This window comes from Castor canadensis, chromosome 3 (genome assembly GCF_047511655.1).
Source record: "Castor canadensis chromosome 3, mCasCan1.hap1v2, whole genome shotgun sequence".
NCBI classification, from domain to species: Eukaryota; Metazoa; Chordata; class Mammalia; order Rodentia; family Castoridae; genus Castor; species Castor canadensis.
Genome location: NC_133388.1, coordinates 126,026,323 through 126,052,143, shown reverse-complemented (window position 1 = coordinate 126,052,143; position 25,821 = coordinate 126,026,323).

Sequence of the window (25,821 nt, the reverse complement as noted above, 5' to 3'; positions counted from 1 at the left end):
ATGGATCAAGAAAATGTGGTACTTGTACACAATGGAATTTTACTCAGCCATAAAGAAGAATGAAATCTTATCATTTGCAGATAAATGGATGGAACTGGAGAACATCATTCTGAGTGAGGTTAGCCAGGCTCAGAAGACCAAAAATCGTATGTTCTCCCTCATATGTGGACTTTATATCTAGGGCAAATGCAGCAATGTTGTTGGATTTGGGTCACATGACAAGGGGAGAGCACATACGGGAGATATGGGAATAGGTAGAAAACCCAAAACATGAAAGTGTTTGATGTCCCCACTCCAGAGGAACTAATACAGAAACCTTAAAGCAACAGAAGTTAACATGAGAAAGGGATCAGGAACCAGTGTAAAGATCAGTTAGAGATGAATCAACTTGGGTTGTAACACATTTGTACATGAAAGCAATGCTAGGAATCTTTCTGTTTAGCTGTCCTTAACTCAACTAACAAAATGCTTTGTCTTCCTTATTATGCTTATGTCTTTTCTTCAACAAAATTAGAGATAAGGGCAGATCAGGTTCTGCCTGGAAGTGAGGGGGGGAAAGAGGGAGAGGGTGGGAGAGGGGAGCAGGAGGGAGAAATGATCCAAACAATGTATGCACATGTGAATAAATGAATAAAAAAAATAAAAATCCATTGTGTATAAATACCACATTTTCTTAATCCATTCAGCAGTAGTGGGGCATCGTGGCTGTTTCCATAACCCATAACTTGGCTATTGTGTATAGTGCTGCAATAAACCTGGGTGTGCAGGTGCCTTTGGAATAACCTGAGTTGCATTCCTTTGGGTATGTCCCTAGAAGTGGTATTGCTGGGTTGTATGGCAGATCTATTTTTTGTTTTTTGAGGTAGCCTGCATACTGGCTGTACTAGCTTACATTCCTACCAGCAGTGTATGAGCATTCCTTTTTCCCCTCATCCTCACCAACATTTGTTGTTGTTTGTGTTCTTGCTGGTAGCCATTCTAACAGCAGTGAGATGGAATCTTAATGTGGATTTGATTTGCATTTTCTTTATGGTCAAGGATGGTAACATTTTTTCATGTGTTTTTTTTGCTATTTGAACTTCTTCATTTCAAAGGCTCTGTTCAGTTCATTTGCCCATTTCTTCATTGGGTTATTGATTTTTAGAGAGATTAGTTTTTTGTGCTCCCTATATATTCTGGTTGTTAGTCCCTCATCTGATGTATAGTTGACAAAGATTTTCTCCCAGTCTTTGTGTGGCCTCTTTAATTTACAAACCATTTCTTTTGTTGTGCAGAAGCTTTTTAATTTCATGTAGTGCTATTTTTCAATCCTTTTTCTTAGCTGCTGAGCCAACTGCATTCTTCTGAGGGATTCCTGCCTATGCCTATTGCTTTCAGTGTATTCCCTGTACTAGCTTCAAGGTTTTAGGTCTTATATTAAGGTCCTTAATCCACTTTGAGTTGAGACTTGTACAGGGTGAAAGACAGAGAGCTAGTTTCAATTTTCTGCAGGCAGATATCCAGTTTTCCCAGCAACATTCATTGAAGAGGTTGTCTTTTGTCCACTGTATGTTTTTGGCACCTTTGTCAAAAATTCGGTGGGCATAGCTGAGTGGATTCATATCTGAGTCTTCTATTCTCTTCTACTTGTCTTCACATCTGTTTTTGTGCCACTACCATGCTGTTTTTATTGCTATTCTTTACAGGATGAATTACTTGCAGTTCAGACACTAGTGCACAAACTGTTGAGCCCTCCTTCTCTTGGCCTTAACAGTGAACCCAGTTAGATGAGCCCAATGGTGGCTGTCATCCTCCCAGCAGTACTGCCACTGCCACAACTTTGTCTCTGGTCATCTATTCTTGTTTCTGAGTCCCTTGGGTACAGAAACAAAGGCCTGACTTCAGCAAAACCTGCCCTGAGCCTACAGTAGGGAAGCTCCAGCAGGTCAAGTGCCCCATTTAACTCAATAGAACCCTCAAAGCATGGATTTTCTAAGCAACTTCTTGAAAGGATAGGGTAATGGAACCTGGAAATATGGAGTGTTAGTACTTGGCCTGCTTTGATCAGTAAGAAAGGAAACGAGATTAAAAGAAAAAACAGCCTATAAACTGCTTGCCTTTCCTTATCCTAAGAAACAAAACAGTTTCCTGGGCTTCATAGGCCTTTCTGAAGATGCCTGTGTAAGCAAGCACTTGGTTGCTATGAGGCTGGGCATGTGTCCAGGGTGTGGGTTTTGGTTTTGCCGTAGGCTCATGTGATACCAAAGGAATTCAGTGGGTCTCTTCTGAGACCCTGAAGCAAGTTCAAGTTAGACATGTTCTGTGCTCATCAAACTTCTTCTGGAGCATGGAAAAGCACTGTGTGGGTGACAATGTCTAGCTCATTCTTCTGAGCATTATATCACAGTATTTCAAATTCATTTCTAACTCTTGATATTGTGATAGTAAAAGCCACAGACTTAGTCCTATGAAATGTAGCAAATAGCTTCATCTTCCAGATATGAGAAGATTCCAAATCAATTGTGCCTTCTATTGAAGGCACATCCTCACCCTCTCTCCCCAGACAGGTCCTGCTCCACATGCCCCCGTGGTTCTTGGAAATGCCTCTGTTACAGCAGTCACTCACCTCTCTTCCCTTTTAAACTTGGAGTACTTGAATGGTAGGAAATTATATTTTGTTTTCATTGTAGCTCTGGGTCAAGCACAATACCAGGTACATTATTGAAAATAAATTAATATATGCTAACTAGTAGGCACAATTTAAAAGACTTCTCTAGACACCATTTACTACATTCTCTCTCTCTCTCTGGATGTTTTTTAAAATCTATTTGGTGATAAGTTTCTAAAATTTTTAAAGATAATAAAAATTGAACAGCAGTCTTCATGTACAACTACACAGAAGAATGTAGACAACTGCGTGTATACTTATGGAAACCAATCACCTGTCTTACACCTAACACTGTGTTTAGGTGCTGTGCACAAGGCAGGATGAAGGCTTTTTAAAATTTATATTGATTTCTGGAAAACTATTTTAAAAAAACATCATAAAATCATTCAGAAAGAAAAAGACAGGATCAATATTTAAAATCAATATGTAGCCATTATTTTGCTTTTAGTAATGACCGACATTGCCCCTTTATCGTACTCTGCAGTCCTCTGACTTTATATTAGGCGAAAGTCTGATTCACTTCATCTTTCAAAAGCCCTAAGAGGTATGAACTTGAATGTTTAGTAACTGGGAAACAGTGAAAGAGATGACAGATGCTTGCCTGAGAGGGCCATTGTGAAAGACTTAAACTATTGAACTGACTACTTTCCAAACTAGTAGGACACAATTTAAAAGGCCACGGTAGACACCATTTACTACATTTTCTCTCTCTGTGGATGGAAAGAAGCAAATAAAAATATTTTTAGGATCTGCCTGAAGATTAATAGTCCTCAGTGTACCCTGATAAAGATAGGATACACTTAATAAAGATAATTACATAAAACTTAGCATTCATATCAATCAGGATCCCAAGAAGAAGTATGTTGAAAAAGATCCTTTGACAAAGGAAAGGGTGGCATAGGGAGAGTGAAGGGAGCCACATGAGTTGGGGCAGGGACATGGAATGACAGCAAGGGGTTGCCACGCTGAGATCTGAAATAGGGAGAGATTAGTGACCCTGAAAGGAAGGAGGATTCTTTTTTTAATTTTTGATTTTTCTAGAGGTGTCATGATAATTTCATAATGTAGGCAATGTATCTTGAACAGATTCCCCTCTCCATTATAGTTCCATTTTCCCCTCTTTCAGAGGTTTCATTATGCTATCTTTATATGCATACATGAGGATTCTTTTGTGCAGGTCATAGTACGAGGAACAGAAAGACCTTTGTGGGACACTCAGCCATTAGGACAATATTATGCATAGTCTTTGTAACTTCTGAATTTCCAAACTCTCAATAGTGAACTTGAATGATCTTTACATAAGCAACTTATCATTTCCCCCCATAGTGCAGTGTGGTTGCATGTTTGTTGTAACAGGGTGCCTCCTGCATACACTCACACCTGAACCTGGGACTTCTGGTCACTGACCGTCATTTTAAGCCATCCATGAGCTTAAAAGCAGGGGGAATTACTTTCATCAATCTTAAGATTATGTGTCATAAAATTACGTGGAAAGTAACTCTTTAGAGAGAATGCTTTAAGGAACTTGTGAGATTTGTAGCATAGAGGTAGGTTTTATCTACAAGTTTCTCTTTAGTAGTATTCAGTATTAATACTAATACTGAAGGGTTAAGTATTTTTCTGAAAATAATTCTGTGATTTCCACATTCAAGTCATCTCTTCTTGGATTTTCACTCACTCTATCCTAGAAATACTTCCCTGTGCTTAAGAACATAGTGTCAGGATTAGAGTTTAAATCACACTGATGCTATTTTTCTGAATGCCATCTGTCCTCAGATCAATGTACCACAGTGCTACATGAAGCAAATGTGGCAGAAAGCATTAACAGACTACTGAGAGCATTTTTGTTATTATGATGCTATTTCACAGCTAATCTTGTAGCTACAGAGATGTCTCTGTGAATGAGCGCAGTTTCTTTTAATCAGGGATTAGTTGGCCTGACATTCACTTTTAAAACCTTCCTTTATCTTATTCTTAGGTCAGTGTTTACCCAGCAGAAACACTGTAGAATGACATGTTATTACTTTATGAAGATTAATAAAAAATTGAATTATACGATTCAATCTTTGGCACAATTGTACAATTTTATTTGGATTCTTCTGAACATCTGGGAGATGAAATTGTTCCCTCCAATTCCTAAGGTCAGGTTAGGCTTTTTCTACCATATTGTTAAGAGTTAGAAAAGAATTTGACATACTGTGATGGAACATTCAGAGGAAGTGAACTAGAAACAGACACCCACGTAGTGCTTCTTCATGCTTCAGAAGAAGTTTGATGAGCAGAGAGCACATCTAACTTGAACTTGCCTAAGGGTTTTAGAAGGGCCCCACTGAATTCCTTTGATGACATAAATGCCTGTGGCATAACCAAAGTCCACACTCTGGGTATGTGCCCAGGAGTCATGACCATGAATTCATGCAAATATCTTTGTTAGCAAGGGACAAGGCAAAGAAGTGTTAGAAGTGCTCACTGAAGTGTCGGTTTCAGTTAATTTTATCTTAAATTTCATGATTGTTTATGAGAACAAAGTTTACTGGCCAACCTACTGAAATACAACCTGAATAATCACTGAGAGTAATCATCATCCTGAGTTTGAAAAACTTAACAATCAATCTGGAAACACATAATTTTCACATAAGAAGTGGTTATTTGTAATGTGATGCTCAAGAGGATAAAAGTCAAATTCTACGCAAAGTCTACAATTTTTATGCCAAATTGCTGCTGGGATATAGACTGTAGCCCAGCAATCCTCAGACTCTCTGATAATTTTCTTTTAACAAGTTCTTTTCACTGCTAAATATCTCCAAATACCTCTCTCACTCTCAGCTATTGGTATCATCATCTCATTCATCCTTCAGAATATAATACAACAGGGAAAGTAAACACTGTACCTTCCTTACACTCAATGGAATCCTCTCCCATGCACCCACCTTCTCTTTTTCCCCTCTCCTGGTGCTCCTGTGCCTACCTATGTTGATCTTTCAATTTGTGCTTTAGACTGTTCATTTCTGGTCTATCAAGACTGTTCTCTATAATTATTCTCTCTCCTCACAAAAGTTTTTCTTCCAAACTGATCATTTCCATTAATATATAAATACACTTTAATATTTTCTATATTTTAAGCAGCAAAATAAAAATCCAATACATGCTTGAGTTTTTGTCTTCCTTCAGTTACTACTTCATTTTGGGGTTTATCTTGACAACCTGACAACATTTCTCTTCTGTCACAGTTTGCAATCTTCCTCTGCCATTCTTTCCACACAGTGTCAAGAAGCTTCACTCCCCACCTGATCATTACAGAGCTCTTATTCGCCACAGTAGAGATTTCCATTCTGTCAAAACCAAGAGCCAATTCTCTTCCTTTCCTCACTTGCATTCTCAGTAGGACCTGGCCTGCTTGCAGCCTTCTTTCTTCTTCCATGGTATTACCTCCTGGCTTGTCCCACGCTTCCCTATCTCAAATTCTTTCTCAGATCCTTTCATGGCCTTGCCCATGCTAGGCAATCACCCTACTACTGAGCTATACCCCAGTCCTTTTGCCTTTATTTTGTTTTTGAGACAGAGTCTCACCACTACCTTTGTCCAGGCTGGCCTTGAATTTGTGGTTCTCCTGCCTCTGCCTCCCAAGTAGTTAGATTTGCAGGTGTACATCACCATGCTAAGTGTCTTTCTCTTTTCTTTCTACCTGAAAGCCTCAGGCGATCTTAACTAGTCCTTTGACTGTAGGTATGTACCATCTTAAGAAGGATAGTGCAAGAGTCTGACCGATTTTTCCTTCTTTGAAGGTGACAGGGTAGTGCAGAGATTTCAGCTGTAAGAACACATTGCTGAGAATAAAGTTATTCACCTCTCCAGAGTCAATTTACAATGAAGTCCAGGTCTGAGTTGGATCTGTGCCATGCTACAGGGGCAAAAGACTTGGAAACACTTTAGCACCAAAACAGTTCCAAAGAAAATGAAAAAGGAGGAAGAAGATGACTTTGGAGGAATGCAGAGATTCGGGGTGACACAGCCCTTCCACATAAACTTACAGGAACTGAAAGAATCCAGTTCCCATTATGGAGGAACCAAAAGTGACTGTTTCTGTCTGAAAAGTGATTCTACTTTTGGAAAAACAACCAGAGAGCATTTAGTTGTGGAGTGGTGGTAGAACCAGTAGCATTTATTAAGCAGCTTGGTGTAGGACCATTAAAATTGGTCTTCATTTTCTTATCAGCATTAATTTGGAACACAATGTGAGAAATATTCACAGATGTTGGCACTCAACCACAGCTCTACTCGATTCATGAAACTTAGCCAGGTGCCTTCACCTGTAGAGGTGCTCTCAGGCAAGTTAGAGGAAGTTTTGGGTCAGATATGATTGGTATGTTTACAACAAAATTCATAACATATCTTGGCCTCCGTCCGACTCTCCGTGTGTCTCTCACGTCCAGGTTCCGTCCACTGATGATGTCCAGATCCTTGAGATGCAGGAGATTATTCTCTAGGTCTCATAAAGAGAATAGAGGGGAAAAGTACTTTCTGAAATAATAAATGTGGGAAAGTATTACAGATTAAGTTTTCTGTTTGTGTATTTTTCATTTTGGGTAAAATCAGTCTCTTATCTGGAGGAAAGCATTTACAAAATCTTGAGAAGGTGGAATTTGTTACCATTCTATGTGGAATCTTATCTTTTAAAAATATCATAGTATAGTTGGTAGTTAGTGAAATGTGTTTGATAATTCCCTTTGGAGCCATTAAAACTTGTCATAAGCAAGCACATTTCTGTGCTGTTCCAAAGTGGTGTTTATCAGAAGTCACTGGTGAGGACACAAGGAAATCTGACCTTCAGATTCTACTGTGTATTCTTGGTCCTCCTTCCTCTTTTTGGAGTGTACCAGATGGTCCAAGATAGAAGGACCTCAATTCCAGGCCCCAGTGACTCCCCCAACTCTTTGTGCAACTTCTGGGAGATCTCTTTCTGAACCACTATGTAAGTTGTCACTATAAATCTTAACCTCTGGAAGGAGCTCAGTACAAACGTTCATGAATTACAAGTTTTTCCCTTGGTAGGAATAGGAGGATATGGAAGTCCATTCAGCTTCAACCAATAAGAACCCAAAGGACAACAAGAATGGCAGACAGGGAGGATTCTTTTAGACAGACAACTGAATGTAGCTATGACGGATAGCTGCATAGGCTCCCATAGGATCTGTTCACTTATGAACTTATTTATTTCCCTTTTATGCAGGAAACCCTGGGCTTCAGTTCCACTGCTGAGCCATGGTTTCTTTCTCGTGTGCACCTATTGGAGCTCTCCTGGGGAGTGGGAAATGGGCAAGAACCACCTGGTTCTGCCGGGGTGGCTGAGGAAGGAAGCTCATTTGCATATGCATCCTACCACACAGGGTGAAGAAGCTTGCTCAACTAACCTGATAAAGAGGTAACAATTGCTAGAAAATTCTTTGAACCTCTAGGATGTGCTTCAAAGATCCATCACATGACAGAGAGAGATATTTGTTTTATGTCTGGCTTTGTCTGCCATTAATTTTTTTTCTTAAAATATTCATTAGAATAATAAACTTTCAACAATAGCTTCCCAGTAAAATATTGAATTTCATTTAATTTTTAAAAGAACCTGATTTTTGTTGTTATGTAATAAAACAGGAAATTCTGTACTTAAAAAAATTAAGATACATCATTACAAATCAAAATTGGGTGAGTGTAATTTTATGTTACATGTATTCATAGTGCAACAATTAGATTTTCTAACAGTTATACAATTTATGAGGAATAATAATGATTTGCAATAATCATATTATAGGGATTTAAGATTAATTAAAAATATTTAATTCTGTTATGCAGTCTTTTGTGGCAGAACTTCTGCTATGGGATGATTTCCTCTTATTTAGAAAAATCAATGGGCTGAAAAATGTATAAATAATTTATTTTTCCTGCACTTGTCAGCAGCCACACTTTCATAAGCGCAATCTCCTGTATAAGAAGGGCTTGGTGGAGAAAAATGATTCAATCAGTGTCAATGGAGTTACTGATTGATCCCAACTGAACTACTGTCAAATAGCCAGCTAAAATTTACATATACTCAAATACCTGATTAGCCCTAAAGAGAGGGTTTTATATTCAGGCTGAGACATTTCTTTTAGAACTACTAAGGACATGACTTTCTAAATTTTTGAAAGATTTACACTTTAGAAGCTAGTCTGTGCTTCTACACATTTCCTCTTCTGAGGTCAGGGAGATATTTACCCCAGTACTACTTAGGCAGGGAATAAGGCATCATAAAAGGTAATGTGAGTGTATTGTGGCATGTGTGTCAGTGTTTGTGCTTGAGTGTTCTTGTGACACTTTAGAAGCTAAATTACCTAAGTCTATGAAATTTTTGAAATATGCATTTCTATTTCTGGAGGTTTTTTTTTTTATTGTTTTATTATTCATATGTGCATACAATGCTTGGGTCATTTCTCCCCCATCTCCCCACCCCCTCCCTTACCACCTCCTCCACCTCCTCCCTCTTCCCCCCACCCCCTCAATACCCAGCAGAAACTATGTTGCCCTTATCTCTAATTTTGTTGAAGAGAGAGTATAAGCAATAATAGGAAGGAAGAAGGGTTTTTGCTAGTTGAGATAAGGATAGCTATACAGGGAGTTGACTCACATTGATTTCCTGTGCAGGTGAGTTACCTTGTAGGTTAATTCTTTTTGATCTAACTTTTTCTCTAGTTCCTGGTCCCCTTCTCCTATTGGCCTCAGTTGCTTTTAAGGTATCTGCTTTAGTTTCTCTGTGTTAAGGGCAACAAATGCTAGCTAATTTTTTAGATGTCTTACCTATCCTCACATTTCCCCTGTGTGCTCTGGCTTTTGTCATGTGCTCAAAGCCCAATCCCCTTGTTGTGTTTGCCCTTGATCAAATGTCCGCATATGAGGGAGAACATATGATTTTTGGTCTTTTGGGCCAGGCTAACCTCATTCAGAATGATGTTCTCCAAATTCCATCCATTTACTAGCGATTGATAACATTTCGTTCTTCTTCATGGCTGCATAAAATTCCATTGTGTATAGATACCATATTTTCTTGATCCATTCATCAGTGGTGGGGCATCTTGGCTGTTTCCATAACTTGGCTATTGTGAATAGTGCTGCTATAAACATGGGTGTGCAGCTGCCTCTGGAGTGACCTGTGTCACAGTCTTTTGGGTGTATCCCCAAGAGTGGTATTGCTGGATCAAATGGTAGATCAATGTCTAGCTTTTTAAGTAGCCTCCAAATTTTTTTCCAGAATGGTTGTTCTAGTTTACATTCCCACCAGCAGTGTAAGAGGGTTCCTTATTCCCCGCATCCTCGCCAACACCTGTTGTTGGTGGTGTTGCTAATTATTTCTTGAGTTTTTAAAGGAACTGTCATGATGGTACATTGCTACAGAATTACTATAGAATATTTGGGGGATAGATATGCCACAAATTGGGAAATGAATACTAGAGATTTGTTGTCTATTAATAAAATTAAAAAAATTTTAGCATTGCTAATCACAATTTTCACTCTCTAACTGCTTTTGGTTTAAGAGGAAAATAAGGTAAAAACTAATAACTTTATTATACTATAGCAAACCATTCATTATGTATCACTTTATTCATTGTGCATATTCTTTGTACCTTCAATGGGTGGGATGATATTCTTCCCCTCCCCAAAAATATTTTCACACAGAAGCTATAAATATGACTTTATTTTGACAAAGGGTCTTTGCAGATGTTAAAAAGTTAAGAATCTGGAGATGAGATTGTACTGGAATATCCAGCTGGACCATAAAATCCAAGATAAGTGTCCTTAGAGAGAGTCAGAGAGTTTGAGACACAGAGAAGATCATGAAAAGATGGAGGCAGAGATATGCCAAGGAACAGCTGGAGCCACCCAGCTGTTTGAAAGAAACAAGGAAGAGATTCTTTCCTAGAGCCTTCTGAGAAAGCATGGATATGTCAACACCTTGAGTTCAGGCTTTTAGCCTCTAGAACTATGAGAGAATAAATTTCTACTATTTTATGTCACCCAGTTTATGGCAATTTGTTATTGTAGTCCTACAAATCCATGGCGTATATCTTGAGCATATTCTGGAAGGTTTGTGTTAGGTTCCCTAAAAAGGTAGACATTTACTCAGACATGTGCTCTTTGCTGTATTACTCCATATTGCAATGTGATTTTTGTGCAATTTATCTCCAGTTCCTATCATTAAAAGATAAAGATGTATGAATATGATGAAATTACCCTAAGGCTAAAATTTAACCAATTGGGGTTAGCCCTGAGTCTGTGACATTGACCTCCTTAAGTTGAAATTTATAGTATTTCAGAATTTCCTCAAATGCATGAATGTTTTCTAATGCAATTTGTGCAAGTCATAAATTAATAGCTAAAATAGAATTATATATGTATACATATATGTATATATCATACACACATATATAATTCTAATCACGCATGGTACAATGTCATGTTGTATAATCTATCATATATTTAAAGCATCAAAATTTCTTTCCCAGGTGTTCTCTGCTTGCTCTTCTTTTACTTTCAGATCTACTTCTATGAATAAGAAGGATTGTTTCTCTTTTCCCAAGATTCCCATTTTTTAAAACTTTTCATTAGCATATGTTAGTGGTACAAAAGAGTTTTATTGTGACATTTCCATATATGTACATAATGTATCAAATTCACTATTATGCTTTCTTATCCCATTCTCCTTCTTTTTTTTATAGTTTTTGGTGGATTTCATTATTTTATTTTATACATACACATAATGTATATAATCCTATTTACCCTCTTGTCCCCTGTCTCTGGTCCCCCTCCCCAGTCTCCGTTTTTTGTTCACATCTTCTCCTTCTCCTCTTCCTCCTTATTTTCAGATTTAGAATCCACATACGAGAGAATGAAGACTCCCATTTTTAGGCAGTACTAATTCCTGATCAACCTAACCAGATTTCTAAGCAGTTGTCTAGGCTCTGTCAGAATTCTGAGCTTTCTGTCTTTTGGCTTCCCTAAGATGAGCCTCCTACACAGAACAGCATACCAAAATTTCCACTTTCCTTCTTCCCTCTCATTTCTTCTTCTACTTTCTTCTTTCTCTGTCTCCCCGCCATTGTAGCATTTTTATCATGCTTTCAAATAGTCCATTAGAGTAGCCCTTCATTTCTTGCTTGTGATTTTGGTTTTCTTCATTCATTCACATCTCTCTCTCTTTCTGTCTCTTCCTTCTCTCTAATTCTTCCTTTGTAGGAAAATTTAAAGATGTTTTACAAGTCTGTGCTGGTATGGTAATGCTCCTCCTTTGTTCCTTCCCTCAACCACCCCTGGCTTACACCCTACCAGGGCCTACCTCTTCCTATCAGGAGGTAAAGAATAGTGCAGAGAGTGATAATTCTTCAATTCTTGACTTCAGTTACTCTGAACATAGATTACTTAATCTATTAAACTTTTTTATTTTTATTTTTTCCAGAAGAGGAATGACCATCCCAACTCCATAAGCAAACACCAAGCACTCTTATTACCTGTGTTAGTTTTACTTGCTCACATATTAAGGGACAGAGAAGTAGGGAGGTAGCCACGAATAACTGTCCACATTCTCTCATCTTCAGGCAACCTAAGTGCAGGTCTGATAGGGTTTCTACCTGGTGGGGTTCCTGCCAGTGCCCCCAGTTGGCTGTCCTTCTGGACCAAGCGTATCTGCCTCTGGTCACATGGCTGAAAATGAAGGGTTTCATGACAGGCAGTAACTATTGGCAGCCTGGTTTCCAAGGAGCTATGAGCACAAACACACTGAGTATTTTATGAATCACCTCCAACTCATTATCCCTCTTTTTGTTAAAAAACAAAACAAAACAAAAACCAACCATGGTGCCTCTTTCTACTGTGGGCCACTGCCATCCACCCTATGTGGCTGTTGAGCTGATTAGAAATAACACATGCAGGGACCTGGCACTCAATCGGCGAGACTTTCATCCTTACTTTGATTTCCATTGTTGATTGTCATTTCCTATCTGGGAAAAATTCTTCATCCTCCCATCATTCATTCACTCATTTATCTGACAACTATTTATTGACCACCTACCACATGCATTCATGTGCCCAGGCCAGGGATAAAGATGAAAACCACAGAGAACACAGAGCCAATTCAAATACCCAACAGTAGGGGGCAGATGAGCTACAGCAAAACTGGAGGTGGTGTAGTGTCCACTTTGCTTTCCTTATGATGTGTAATCCAAGCAGTGCTGTATTTCCCATTGGAAGAAATATGAGACTTCAGAGAAAAGTGAGGACTGCAGATGTAGATTTGACATCCAAAAAGTAGGACGTTCCTCTACATGGAGCGTCTAGAGTTTATTAGACAGTTTATTTGTCTGAAATGGTAAAAGGTACAATTAAAAAACACAGAAGAAATCATCAGATACTTAACTTGGAAAATGGAAAATGTATATCCTCTGAAATGATTTTATTGTTAATTTTTGAAATATTGTAATAAAAGCACAATGATTATTTATTATGTAATGAATTTTATCCTTGAAATGATGCCCACAGTAACTCTAAGGGGTTCAAACTAATTTTTACAAAAGTAGACACTGAGGCACAGACAGTTTGGGAAATCGCTTGTCACCCAGCCATTGGGCAGCAGAGTGAGGATCTGGAGTCCGAGTTTGAGGTTCCCAGCCCCTTCCTTTGCCCTGCACTTCACAAGCCCCCTGTATTTACTCTGAGAAAAAATGCAGTGACTGCTCTGCTCCTGCAGCTGAAGGCCCTTCTGCCTCATTCTCTGGGCCTCTCACTTGCAGAATGACAAAGATGAAACATTTTTTTCCCTTTAGGTTATAATATCCAGAAAGGGCGTATTTTAATTAAATTTGAGTAAAATATATACTGCACTCAGGGTATGAATTTACTTTCTTCTTCACAATCCTTTGGGGCCACTTAAGTCCTATCTCTGAATTAAAGATTTTGAAGTGAACTTTATTAGTTATTTTATTTTTCAAACTCCTTTTCAATAGTTTCAAACCCACAGGCCTGAAAGGAGTAAAACACTTTAAAAAATTCATGTCAATAAAGGGAAGCTTGGTATTTTCACTTTATACCTGGGCTCTGCATTTCTATAAATGGATATTGCAGGGAAGGGGGTCTGGTGTTTCCTGAAAGTTCATTAGGAAAATAAACTATGCTAGGAGTATAATATACATAACATATATATCTATCATCTATCATATCTGTACAAAAATATGAAAACCATTAAACAAATTTTATTTTTAAAAGTTCATATGGTAGTTTGTTGTAAGGAAAAGAGGTGGAATGTCAGGACTAGTGCATCCTCCCCCACCCCATCCCACTCTCTCTCTCTCTCTCTCTCCTCCTATTCCCTTCCTCCAGGATCCTAGCTGCTTTGCTGGAACCCCCGATCCAAGAAAATGCCACTCTCTCATAGCTCACAGGGAATTTCATCCACCCCAGCATGCCTCCAATTGCCATCCACCACCGACCAATCTTCCCTCAAGGTCCTCTCTCTCAGTGAGTCCTCTTCACATGCAGAGCCCTATTCTCTCTCTCATTTCCTCAAAATCCTAGCACTAGTTCTCGGCTTGCTCTCATCCCTGGGAACTGGGTTCCCCACTAGGGACTGTGGACCCTTGTGGTGAAGACATTCCCTCTGGGTACTCCACATCTCTCTCTCTGTCCTGAGGACCTGATATTTTGGGGTCAGGCTTCACCATGGGAGTCGGACTGTCCCAAATTCCTTCAGACTCCGCATTGGGATGTCTCCTGGCCAACCTTGGGCCTCTCCATGTAATGCCTGATCTTAAGCCACAAAAACTCATTTTTCTCTGTAATTAGGCATGGCCCCAATACCCATTAGAAAATGCCTCCAAATGGCCACTTAATGGCACTTTCAATCCCAATATTTTAAGGGATTTATACAATTTCTATGAGTGTGCTGATAAATGGAAGGAACTTCCCTATGCCCAATCCTTTTCCTATCTCTGCATCAAACCCTCCCTTTGTACTTCCTGTTCCCCTGTGCAGGTTCTATTAGCCTCTAAACCAGCTTCTAAATGAACCAAATCCTCTCCCAAACCTCCTCCTTCCCCATGTAAGCAGACTTCTTAAGCTGCTCTCCCTGCCTGTTTCTTCCTATCTTCCTGAGGGACTTTCCCATCATGGTGTCAAGCCACTTCTTGCCAGCTCTGGCCTCAGGTGATTCCAGCTCTGGGAGAGTTCATGCTCCTTCCCTGTGGGTTGAGACCAAGCCTGGGGTTTATTCAGGTATGCCTCATGCTACATTTGGGGAGATTTGTTTGATTATGGCATCTGATGACTGCTTCTCTCCCCCCCCCATCTAATACCCCTTTTTCCTGAGACAGTGACCAGAGAATGGAGGTTTTGTGTTGCTGAAAGTGTTCCAGTACCAGTCAATGGGAGCGACCTAGAGGCACAGGTGATCGCTAATCCCTGAGGCATGTGTCATGCCTCCAGGCTCTGCCTTTCCCTTCCTTACCTAAGATGTCAGGACACCTTTTCTGCTTCCTCCATGATCTCACCATGTGTCCTTTGTCTCTGTATGCCTTCCCCCCCTGGGCTTACTGGGACCCCACTTCCCATGAAAAACTTATAGCATAGTATCTTATGACTTAAATTATTCCAACTAGCTTGCCAGGCCTCTCAGTCTAAAGTAACTTTAAATCAGCTGCTTTACAAAAAGTGCTTACAAAAAAAAAAAAAAACTTGCAGCTGCCATGCTAATGCCCTAACTCCACTCCCACAAGGGGAGGAGGGAAAGCAAATAGGTGTGCTCCTGCACAGTGGGAACACCTGCCATACCTAAGAGAATCCATAGGCTAACCCAACACACATCCTAGGCTGCCAGCCGCACATGGCGGTGGCTGCAGCCTGCCGCCACTTCCCCTAGAATATTCCCCTCCAAATATTAACACTTGTTGTCCCATATGGTACTGTTATTGGCCTGGGATGCCCTCTAAATGCCCCTCTCTAACTTTACAGACAATTTATTCCTTTGTTAAAAAAGTAGTCTTTATTAAAGAGGCTGCCTGCTGTTAACTAAAAGACAGAATCCTAACATCTTGTTCTTTTGAGATGGGACCTACACCTTCCAGTCTCCTGGCTTGTAGATGTTGGAAGCTTTATACTGAGGCCTGGCCTCAGTATGCCTTGGACGACTAAGAGAAGTGGCCTTCACAGGGTTCCTTAAATTACAATACCATACTCCAATTAGACCTTTCTATAAAAGGGAAAAAAGTAAGCTGAGGTCCCCTATACAAATTTACTTTCATCTCAGATTGTCTCCACAATTGCTATTTAGATACTCAAATGCTGGCCATTCTTTGTAAGTCACAGCATAAACACCCTCTGCCCTACCTTCTAAGCCATCGCAATATTCAGAACCTCCTAATAGGTGCTTCCCCCTTCAATAGGTAATGGTAAGAAGAGGGTGAGTCTATGTCTCCTTCCAGCTATCAGATCTAAGGGGAATTAAGAAAATCTGGACAGCTATACTGATGCCCCAGACCAATATATCTAAGCCTTTATCTCTGTAATCCAAACCTTTGAATTGACATGAAAGGATATTATACTTCTATTAGACCAGACTCTTTCCTCATTAGAAAAGCAATGGGTTCTGGCCCAGGCCACTCAGGTTGGAAATGATTACCATTTACAATGAGCCCCAATACTAGTGGCACCTGGAAATGAGGAAATAAATGTGCCTACCTACAGGGGCACAGGCAGTCCTCTTGACAGATCCACACCAAAAGGGGCTGATAATATGGCTCAAGCAGTAGAGTGCCACTTTGCAGGCATAAAGTCCTGAGTTCAAGCCCCACTACGCCAAAGGAAAAAAAAAATTGGGGGATAAGGGCATAGCTCATTGCCCAGCATGTGCAAAGCTCTGGGTTCAATTCCCCAGCATTGCTAAATAAAAAAAAATGGTAAGAAAGATAATTGGTGCTAATGTCACTTCAGCCATCTCATAGTGGAAGAAAGTAGTTTAACCTAGACCAGATCCCTTATTCTTTAAGTGAGGAAACTGAGGCCCAGAATGGTTCAGAGACATGCTCTCCAGAGTATCAGGTGTCAAAGTGAAATAACAACTTTGCTTTACAGCAAGAGCCTGAAGAAAATCCCCTTACCTTTCTGCAGCATCTTAAGGATGCTATAAGAAAGCATACCACGGTGGAACCAGAGTCACAGGTAAGAGAGGTTCTCCTCAAAGATAAATTTCTAACAGTCAGCCCCAGATATAAAAAACTCAAAGTCTATGGCTGAAAGAGAAAAGTCATTGGATCAGCTAATACAACTAGCCATGTCCTCATTGCCTACATCTTGAGCTTGCTACCATGGTTGACAGGAGGAGCATTTATGCAGAGAATGCTTATGGGGGACAGCCCAGGAGACAGCCCCACCCCCAACCAGGACTCTGCCCTCTGCAAGGGCAACCACTGGAGGTCAAAGTGCCCCCACCTCCAGATGGATTGATGAGTCCTGGGCTCCTGTCCACACTCCACTTCTTCGCATTGTTGTTAAGAAGCCTCATGGTAGCCATTATGGCAGAAAAACAAAAGATTATTTTCCGGCTAGACAGTGGAGCTCTTTTCTCTGTCTTACCTTTCTCTCCGGGTCCCTGATCCAATGACAAATGTTATTGTTCAGGGCAAATCTGGCTAGCCCCTAGAGCTCTGCTTTACCTGACCTCTGACCTGCTCTTGGGGAGACCTCCTGTTCTGTCACTCTTTCCTCATAGTTTCTAAAACTCCAGTGACTCTGCTGGGATAGGATTTACTATCTCAACTGAAAGCTCAAATTCTCCTCCCCCCAAGCAGCTATCTCTGCTGCCCCCTCCTTTAGGAACAAATAGATCCCACAGTATGGACTGATGAGATGAGTGTAGGGTGAGCCAGGATGGCTCTCCCTATTCAAATAAAACTCAAAGATCCCTCACAGTTTCCACACCCAAAAACAATATCCCCTCAAGTCTGAAGGACAGTGAGGCCTCAAGCCTATCATAAATTCCTTAAAACAACAAGGGCTACTAATTAGTTGCTTCAGTCCCTATAATAAATCTAAAATTCTTATAAAAGTTAATTTTAAAATAAAAGTTGCAAAGTAAACAACTGGAAAGGATATAGATAGGTAATGAATGTTTTTTCTTTTTTCTTTTTTGAGAAGTTAAAGGAAAAAGGAATGGTTGTTTGGATGAGAAAGGATTTTGTAAAGAAGGGTTTGTCCTAAAGATTGTTTCAAATAGGATGGATTATGACAAACCATCAAAGGGTTTAGTATGTTATATAAAGGTCTGAGTAAGTTTTAAAAGTGTATAATAAAAAGCTTCAGTGTGTGATAAAGTTAAAGTTGACTATAATCTAAGAGTTGCCTAAAAGATTTTTAGGGTCATGTCAAACTAAAATCAAATTCTCTATGTCTTTAAAATAACAAGGTTGTCTTAATATTTTCTGCTCTGAGTAACATCTACAAAAAAACCATTACAGAGAAAGATTTTATCAAAGAAATCATTTGTGTTTTCTGCTGATCTTGTCAAGCTTTAAGTATTACTAAATCATAGTTCATTTACATATTTGCTTATGTGTCTTAAATGACCACCTTGTAACAGTGTTGTGTCTATACTTTATCTAAATATGGTACAAACATTTACAAAGTTATATACAAAATAAACTAGAGCTCTCTTTTATCCAAAAGTGTTACATTTAACCTAAATCCTGACAGCCCCTGCCTCCCACAAGTCACCTACCAGGTGTGGCCTTAAAGGGACAGACTCACTCCCTGAGTCATGAGAGCATCAACCCAATCTTCCATTTCCCTCCCCCCCCATACCATAAGGCAGCTTAGAGCTTTCTTGGGAGTTACTGGATTTTGCAGAATTTAGATCCCTAGGTATGCAGTCCCTTAGCAGACACCTTTTTATGCTCCTCCTAATATTCCTATTTGGGTCTTAAATAATGTATGGCTGCCCATTTCTCTTAGAAAACTTGCCTCCAACAGACTCTGCTCCTCTGGCTGACTACTACCTTATCTTAACCTTCTCAGGGAACTTCTCAGAGAGCATACAGACCAGATCTTGCCCCACCCTATAACAATTTCTGTTAAACTAGGGGATCTTGTTCTCCTAAAGGATCTTCTACCTTTTCCATTTGGTGGACGAGTCCTCATCTGGTCATTCTCACAACATCCACTGCTGTCAAACTCAATGGGATGCCCCAGTGGTGGCACCTCTCAAGGAACAGTTAAAAAAATGGAGCAGGGTTTGGAGGACCCTTGAAATTGTCTAGGGGACAACATTTCACAGTGGTTCTGGCCAATGCCCATCCTAATGCCTATGTTTCTTGCTCTCCTATTGTTAAGCTTCCTCCCTTGTATCACACTGCATGTCAGCTCTTGATAATCAAAAATTTAACCAGTTGTACCTCCAGGGATATCAACCTACCAGGACTCAGGAGTCTGAGGATCTTACCCCAGACAACACCCCCTGCCAGCAGGAAGCAGCTAAAGAGACCAACGCTTCACACCAATTCCTGATCCTCAGCCCCTACTCTCATCATTATTAAAGAAAAAATGGGGGAATGATAGAGTAATAATGTTGCCATTTTGTGAATCAGCCAAAATGGCAGCCCCGCCCCTTAACAGAAATTCCCATGCTCTAAGACAGCCCCACCCCTACCAGAGACTACCGTGCATGTGCTAACTTCCTTACCCTCCCCCTTCTATAAAAACCATGCTTTGCCCAGAGTCTGGGCTGTGCCGTCTTTTCCCCAGCCAGCCTGGCTTTTTGGGCCTGCTATTAAACTTTGTTCTATGGACGTGAGACTTTTCTTATGAGCTTTCTTTGTGAGTGGCATTTTTCCTAACACTTATGTTTCCCTTGCTAATGGCTGGTCAGATTATGCATTCTTCTGATGGTGCATTCACAGTGTGTGTGTATGTGTAAGCATCTTCAAAATGGTTCTTAAACTGCTGCTATAAGGTTAATATGATACTTAAGGTAACAAAAAACCAGGGTATTTTTTTAAAGATCTCTTTTATAAACTGCTTAGGCTTTTTACACATAGATATGTAAACATCTTGAGAACAGTTCTCATTATAGAGTCAATGTAAAAAAAAATTATTTCTCTGTTCTGCTGCTACTTTTTAAGCAAAACAGTTTTCAAACTTATTTCAATCAGGTCTCACTAAAATGCAGGCATTCAGGGGTTAACACTCCAGCTCAGACCAGAGGGGGGAAAAAAAAGAAGAAAAGGGGGGGGGTGTCACAGCCTGAAGCAAAATCTTGGAATTTGAGTAGTTAAAGAAATGGCCTTCTCATGTTTCATTCTGTCATAAATACAATCTGGAATTAAATTCTCTCTCATAATACATGAGTCTATTAACAAATGGACTTTCTAGAACTTGCTTTTATACAAAAATAATTTCAAGGCTTCTTTCTTGTTTTTTTCATGCAAATATAAGGTTCTACGTTAAAAGATTTTATGAGTTAATTTTAACAGGTTGTATATATATGTATATATATGAATGATATTAAAGATATGATTTTTAAGATAAAAGGATAAAAAACTTAAAAAAAAAAGATAAAGACAAGCTCCCTGGGGGAATACAGAACAAGTTGTCATAAAGGTACAGAGTAAGTTGTCATAAAAAGATGGAACTTATAGATGCTTATGTAAGTGATTAAGTTGACTAAAATCTAAGAGTTAAATTAAAGGTTTTGTAAGGTCAAAATTTAATGTACTGATGTTAAACTAAAACTTAATTCTCTAAGCTCATAACAACAAGACTATCTTTAAAATATTGTATTGTTCTTGATAATGTTTACAAAAAATTGTCTTAAAATTGGTTTTTGTTGTGTCAAGATAACTGTCAGTAATCTAAGTCTGTGAATATATTTTAAAATATGACATGTGAGTTCTATCTCAATAAAACTGTTTAAAAAATAAACTGATAATATGTCACCAATGGCCATCTAAAAAGGGCATTAATACTGAAGTTTCATACCATGTGTGAAAAACAAAAATAAATAAATATACACAAACATAATAAACCTACCATCTTCCAAGATAAACATCTTATAGGTTTAACCCACACATTCGTCAATACAACAAGAATTTATTAAAACACAGAGAGACAAGAGGCAGCTGAGCACAGGGAGTACTGCTGCACTGATATGAGGGTTAAGACAGATTTACTTATGTAAAGCCAAATTACACCCTCCAGATAGGATAAATAAATAATAAAAACTCGAAAAGGAGCACTACACTGGAAGTCAAGACCTCTAGTTTTTATTGGACTCAACAGAGTGGAGATGTTAATCCTACTCCTTCCACATGTTGGGTGGAGGAATTTTTGCCCTGGGATGTCCAGATTGGGCTTGTTATTTTAAGGGGGGGGGGGGCTCCATTGGCTACAGGTTGGTGGGATCCTGCTATATGTCATGAGTCATATGTTAACATCAACAATCTGGGATATGATCCCTTATCAACATCTGAGCCATGATTCTTGGACACTGTGTTTCCTAACTCCACACTTAGTCCCCATAAATATTTACCTGTGTTCTCTGGTGATTTTTGTTGGGGTTTTAACTACTAAGATAACTGAGTCATGTTCATTTAGGAGTTGGTTTATGTTGGGGTTAACAATAAGGACATCCATGTTAGAACTAGACCCCCTCCCCCTTGCAGATGGCTTATCTTTATCTCCCTGGGTAGATGCCAAGGACAGTTGGGCAGACAGTGACCTAACTACAACTTATCTTTCTTGTTGCCCAGAAACAATATCCCTTAGTAACCTTCCTGGTACTTTTCCTCTAGCCCCCTATATCTAGCCCAAGCCTTTGTATGGCAATGGGCTCTAGCTCTCTTGCTGGGGTCACCATCCACAGAGCTTCTGCCTAAACAATAAACCCTGTACTGGTGTTTGAGCCATCTCTCTGCCTCTTCCATGCCTCTTATTTTCTAACAGTTTATATAAAACTTTCTAGATGACCTCATGGTTAAACAACTGTTGTCTTGGGTGATTCTAATATAGTTGGTACCCTATATGTGTCTGCAACTGGGCTATTTGGGTTTACTAAAACTCTTCTTTCCCCCTACAACTGATAAAAATCTAAGGTTTTACTTCAAGAACAACTAAACTAACGTATATATAACCTCTATTGAGTTGTGATGCTGTTGCTGGTTGCTATATGTTAAATATATTTATGTTTTTTTAAGTATACCACACCTTCTAAAATACAAAATTTAGATAAACATGGTAACAAAAAAAGTTAGTAGTACTGATACACTGTTCTGTTAGTTGCTAAATTGTCCATCAAAATTTTAACCATGACTTTTAAGTTTTTGTCATTATAGTTCTGATCCTTCTGGGGCATTTATAATCAAGTCCATAAAAAAAGACTCTAATAACTACTTATGTGTCAACCAGATTAGCTTTTTAGACATTTACTTTTATTAGATTTTGTTTTGTATTTTCCTTGTCTAGAAGCCTGCTGCCTAAGAGCCACTCCTTCTAAGCCTCTTTGTAGCTTAAATTTGGTGAAAGGGTCTATTTGTCACTGACTCCCACCTGATCTGTTTGTTATTTCCCCCCTGACATGGGACCAAAACCAGTCAAACAAACAAAATCCAGAAAAGAGCAACCAATCGAGAGATCTTCAGTTTGAGGCCATATCACCCTGAATGCGCTTGATCTTGTCTGATCTTGAAAGCTAAGGAGCATCAGGCCTGGTTAGTACTTGGATGGAAAACAGATCTTCAGAAGAGACTGCTCAGAGACAAATAGTTTGGAGACAAGGGGGGAATGCCATCAAAGTTCAAATGGAGTCACTGGTGCCAGACCTCTCAAAAATAACCAAAGCTGAGAAGACTGAAGAAATGATCCTTATACATGTGTGGCTATCTGGCATTAAAGTCCTTCCAGACACAAACTCATATTTTTAGACAAGGTCTTCTTAAATACAGACAAAGTAACTATTTTAAATGGCTCTAAACATGTCCTGTGATACTTAAAGATGGTGATTAAAAATTTTTTTTTTAAAAACAATGTGTTTTCTTGGACATATATACTGATAATATATTGTTTCCATGGTAATTCTACTCAGTTTAAAAAAAACAAACAAACAAAACCAAAAGACAATGTCTGGGTAAAAAATAATTAAAATGTCCACCCATTAAAACCCCATTGGAGGGGCCCTTTTGTTGTTATCTTGTCTACTACTCCCACTGCAGTTAAAGTAGCAGAGATTGTTCCTTGGATCTACCACAGTCAAGTCGTCAAGTCAAGCCAGCTTCTCTCGAGTGGGAATGCATTCCTGATCCAGCTTCACAGTGTAAGACAGCCCTCTTACCCTCTGGAATCTGAACACCCTCCCTTGGCAGAATTCTGCTTTGCAGGAAACAATAGGGGACCGAGAAGACAGGATGACAGCCCTGCACTAGTCACTCTGGAAGCTGACTAGTCTACCTATGGCAGAAGCTTGAGGAGTCAACTCTCCAATGGGACAAACGGGTTGTTTTCCACACCAGTTATCTCTCTGTAATGCATTGTCACCCCTTGTCTGTATCTGCTGCTGTAGTTCTCACCCTACTCTTCACCCCCGCTTGATTGGTCTCACAGTGAAAGGTTTTTATTTGCTCTCTTCTATCTCTTTTGGGCAGGATGCATACTTACTATTTATTGTTACTGATCTGTTTTCCTTTCGCGGCCCAAGAGCTCTCTTCCTGTGACCTATGTATGAGTACTATTCAGGAAGGATGTGTTGTTACCAAGACTTTACTCTTCCATACTCACTATTCCTGTGCAGGCTCTGTCATTGGGTCATGCACTCACAATCGCACCACCTATCTAGTGTGCTCCCGTGGTTATCAGCACATCTGCTTCAACCCCACTTACCACCCTCAGGAGCAGTGGTTAGAGATCAGGAGCGTCTGCCACCCTGGGAACCTCGTCAGCTGCAGCCAGGTGTTTAGTCCTGATAAACCAGTGTCATTGCTCTTTGATGCATGTGCGGCCATAGACAGAGGTGGGTGTGGAGGTACAGGCTGTGGCTGTGGGGGCCTAGCTCGGGAGAGAGCCTATACGTCAAATGATAAGTGTATGTGTGGGGAGACAACTCTTGCCATGTGATGATGTGGATTCTTATTACTGTCCTTATTGGGGTTGTGTTTCATAGGCCACATGGCAGAGGGCTAAATATGCAGCCCTCCTTCACAAGGGGACAGCTGCCCCTAACTGCACCCGCAGCACCTGTAACCCTGCAAATTTCACTGTATTTAAGTCATCTGCTTAAACACGGGGAAAAGTAATTAATATAAAAATAGATAAACAGGGTCTTGACCCTGAGAGTCTGATACACCTTAAATTAGTAACTGTTACCCATGAGGGTTCCTCATACCAAGTTTTTCATCCCTTTTATGAGGAGATGAGGAGTAAATTTTCCATCTCTGCCAAAGCTAAAAACTTGTTCCTCTCACTGGCTGAGTCTATAGCCCAGACACTGAATGTCACTTCATGCTATGCTTGTTGGGGGGCCAACATGGGAGATTACTGGGCTTGGGAAAAAGATGGTGCTGGCCTCCTGAGTAAATCATCCAGTACTGTGGTCCTGCCACCTGGGCAGAAGATGGGTCCTGGGGCTATCGCACCCCTATATATATGCTAAACCGCATCATCAGGCTGCAGGCTGTTGTTGAAATTATAATTAATGAAACTGCAAAAGCTCTCAATTTGCCAACAAAGCAAAGCACTAAGATGCACAATGCCATCTATCATAACCGCTTGGCTTTAGAATATTTGCTTGCCTCTGAGGGAGGAGTTTATGGAAAACTTAACCTGAACAACTGCTGCTTCTGGATTAATGATTAAAAAAAAAAGGTCATAAAAGAGCTCACAGACAAAATGAGAAATCTTGCCCTGATCCCCGTCCAGACTTGGAAAGGATGGGATCCCAATGACCTGTTTGGAGGATGGTTCTCTGCCTTAGGTGGATTCAAAACTTTGATGGGGTAATGTGCCTAATCCTAGGATCATGCTCAATATTGCCCTGCCTGGCCTCCCTGGTGCTGCAGTCTATCAGGACTAATATGGAGTCTGTTATAGAAAGGAAAATGACCTCACATGTAATGATGCTATGGAAATACAAACCCCTAAATAAAGAGGATGCTCTTTGACCCTAGGTGAGTCCGAGCATCAAAGAGGGGAATGATGCTGCAGGGAGGAGGACCAGAAGAAAACAAACAAGGCCTGACTCCTGATAGCATAGCAGGGGGGAAGGGATGGCATAGCAGAGAGATAAAGCCTAAAGAATTCAAAGGTGAAGAAGTCACATAGCACTGGGGTAGAAAGGCACTTAGCACTAGGGTGAAGTAGCTCATAGAATTGCATGGAACCATATATGGGTTAAACCTTGTTTTTTAATTTTATTGCCTCTGCAACCTGCTTGCAAGGGTACATAAGGTGAGACCCCTTTGTTCTCGGGGCTCAGCCTTTGGACACGAGTCCGCTGGGTCTGTGCTGGCACAATAAAATGTTGCTTCCTGCTAATTGCCCCAGAGTCTCCTATCTCAGCTAGCAAATTCCCACAACATAACAGGATGAACTATAGATTGGGGGTGGGGGAGAAAAAGAGAAACATTTTCTGTTCCCCCACACAGGAAATGGGAGCAAAGATTCCTGTGTTTCTTAGTTTTAGGAAACAAAAATATTTAACATAATGGAAATCTAAACTTACTGTCATTGAAAATGCATGGCATTATGTCAGTAAGTTTATCTGGACAAATTAAATGGCATTACCAACTGCTATTCTCAAGCCATTCTTGAGAATGTGACATGAGTATGTGTGATTGTCCCCTGAATTCTGTCATGATAAGCTCTATGTGGCAAAATAAAAAGGACAGCTGGGACAGCTTAGAGTTGAATCTCTTCAAAAGAGTGTTTTAAGAGACTTCAGTGCATTCATATGCATCTTGTACTTTTGTTTTGTCTCTCTATCTGGGTGCTTAATCCATCTTTATAGAAATATAGTGTAATGCAAATTCAGATAATTTCTCTTAAACAAAAAATTGTCACTTCTTGCCATAGCAAAACAAACAAACAAAAGTTCTGAATAGAGAGAAGGTCATGATCTAATAACAATTTCT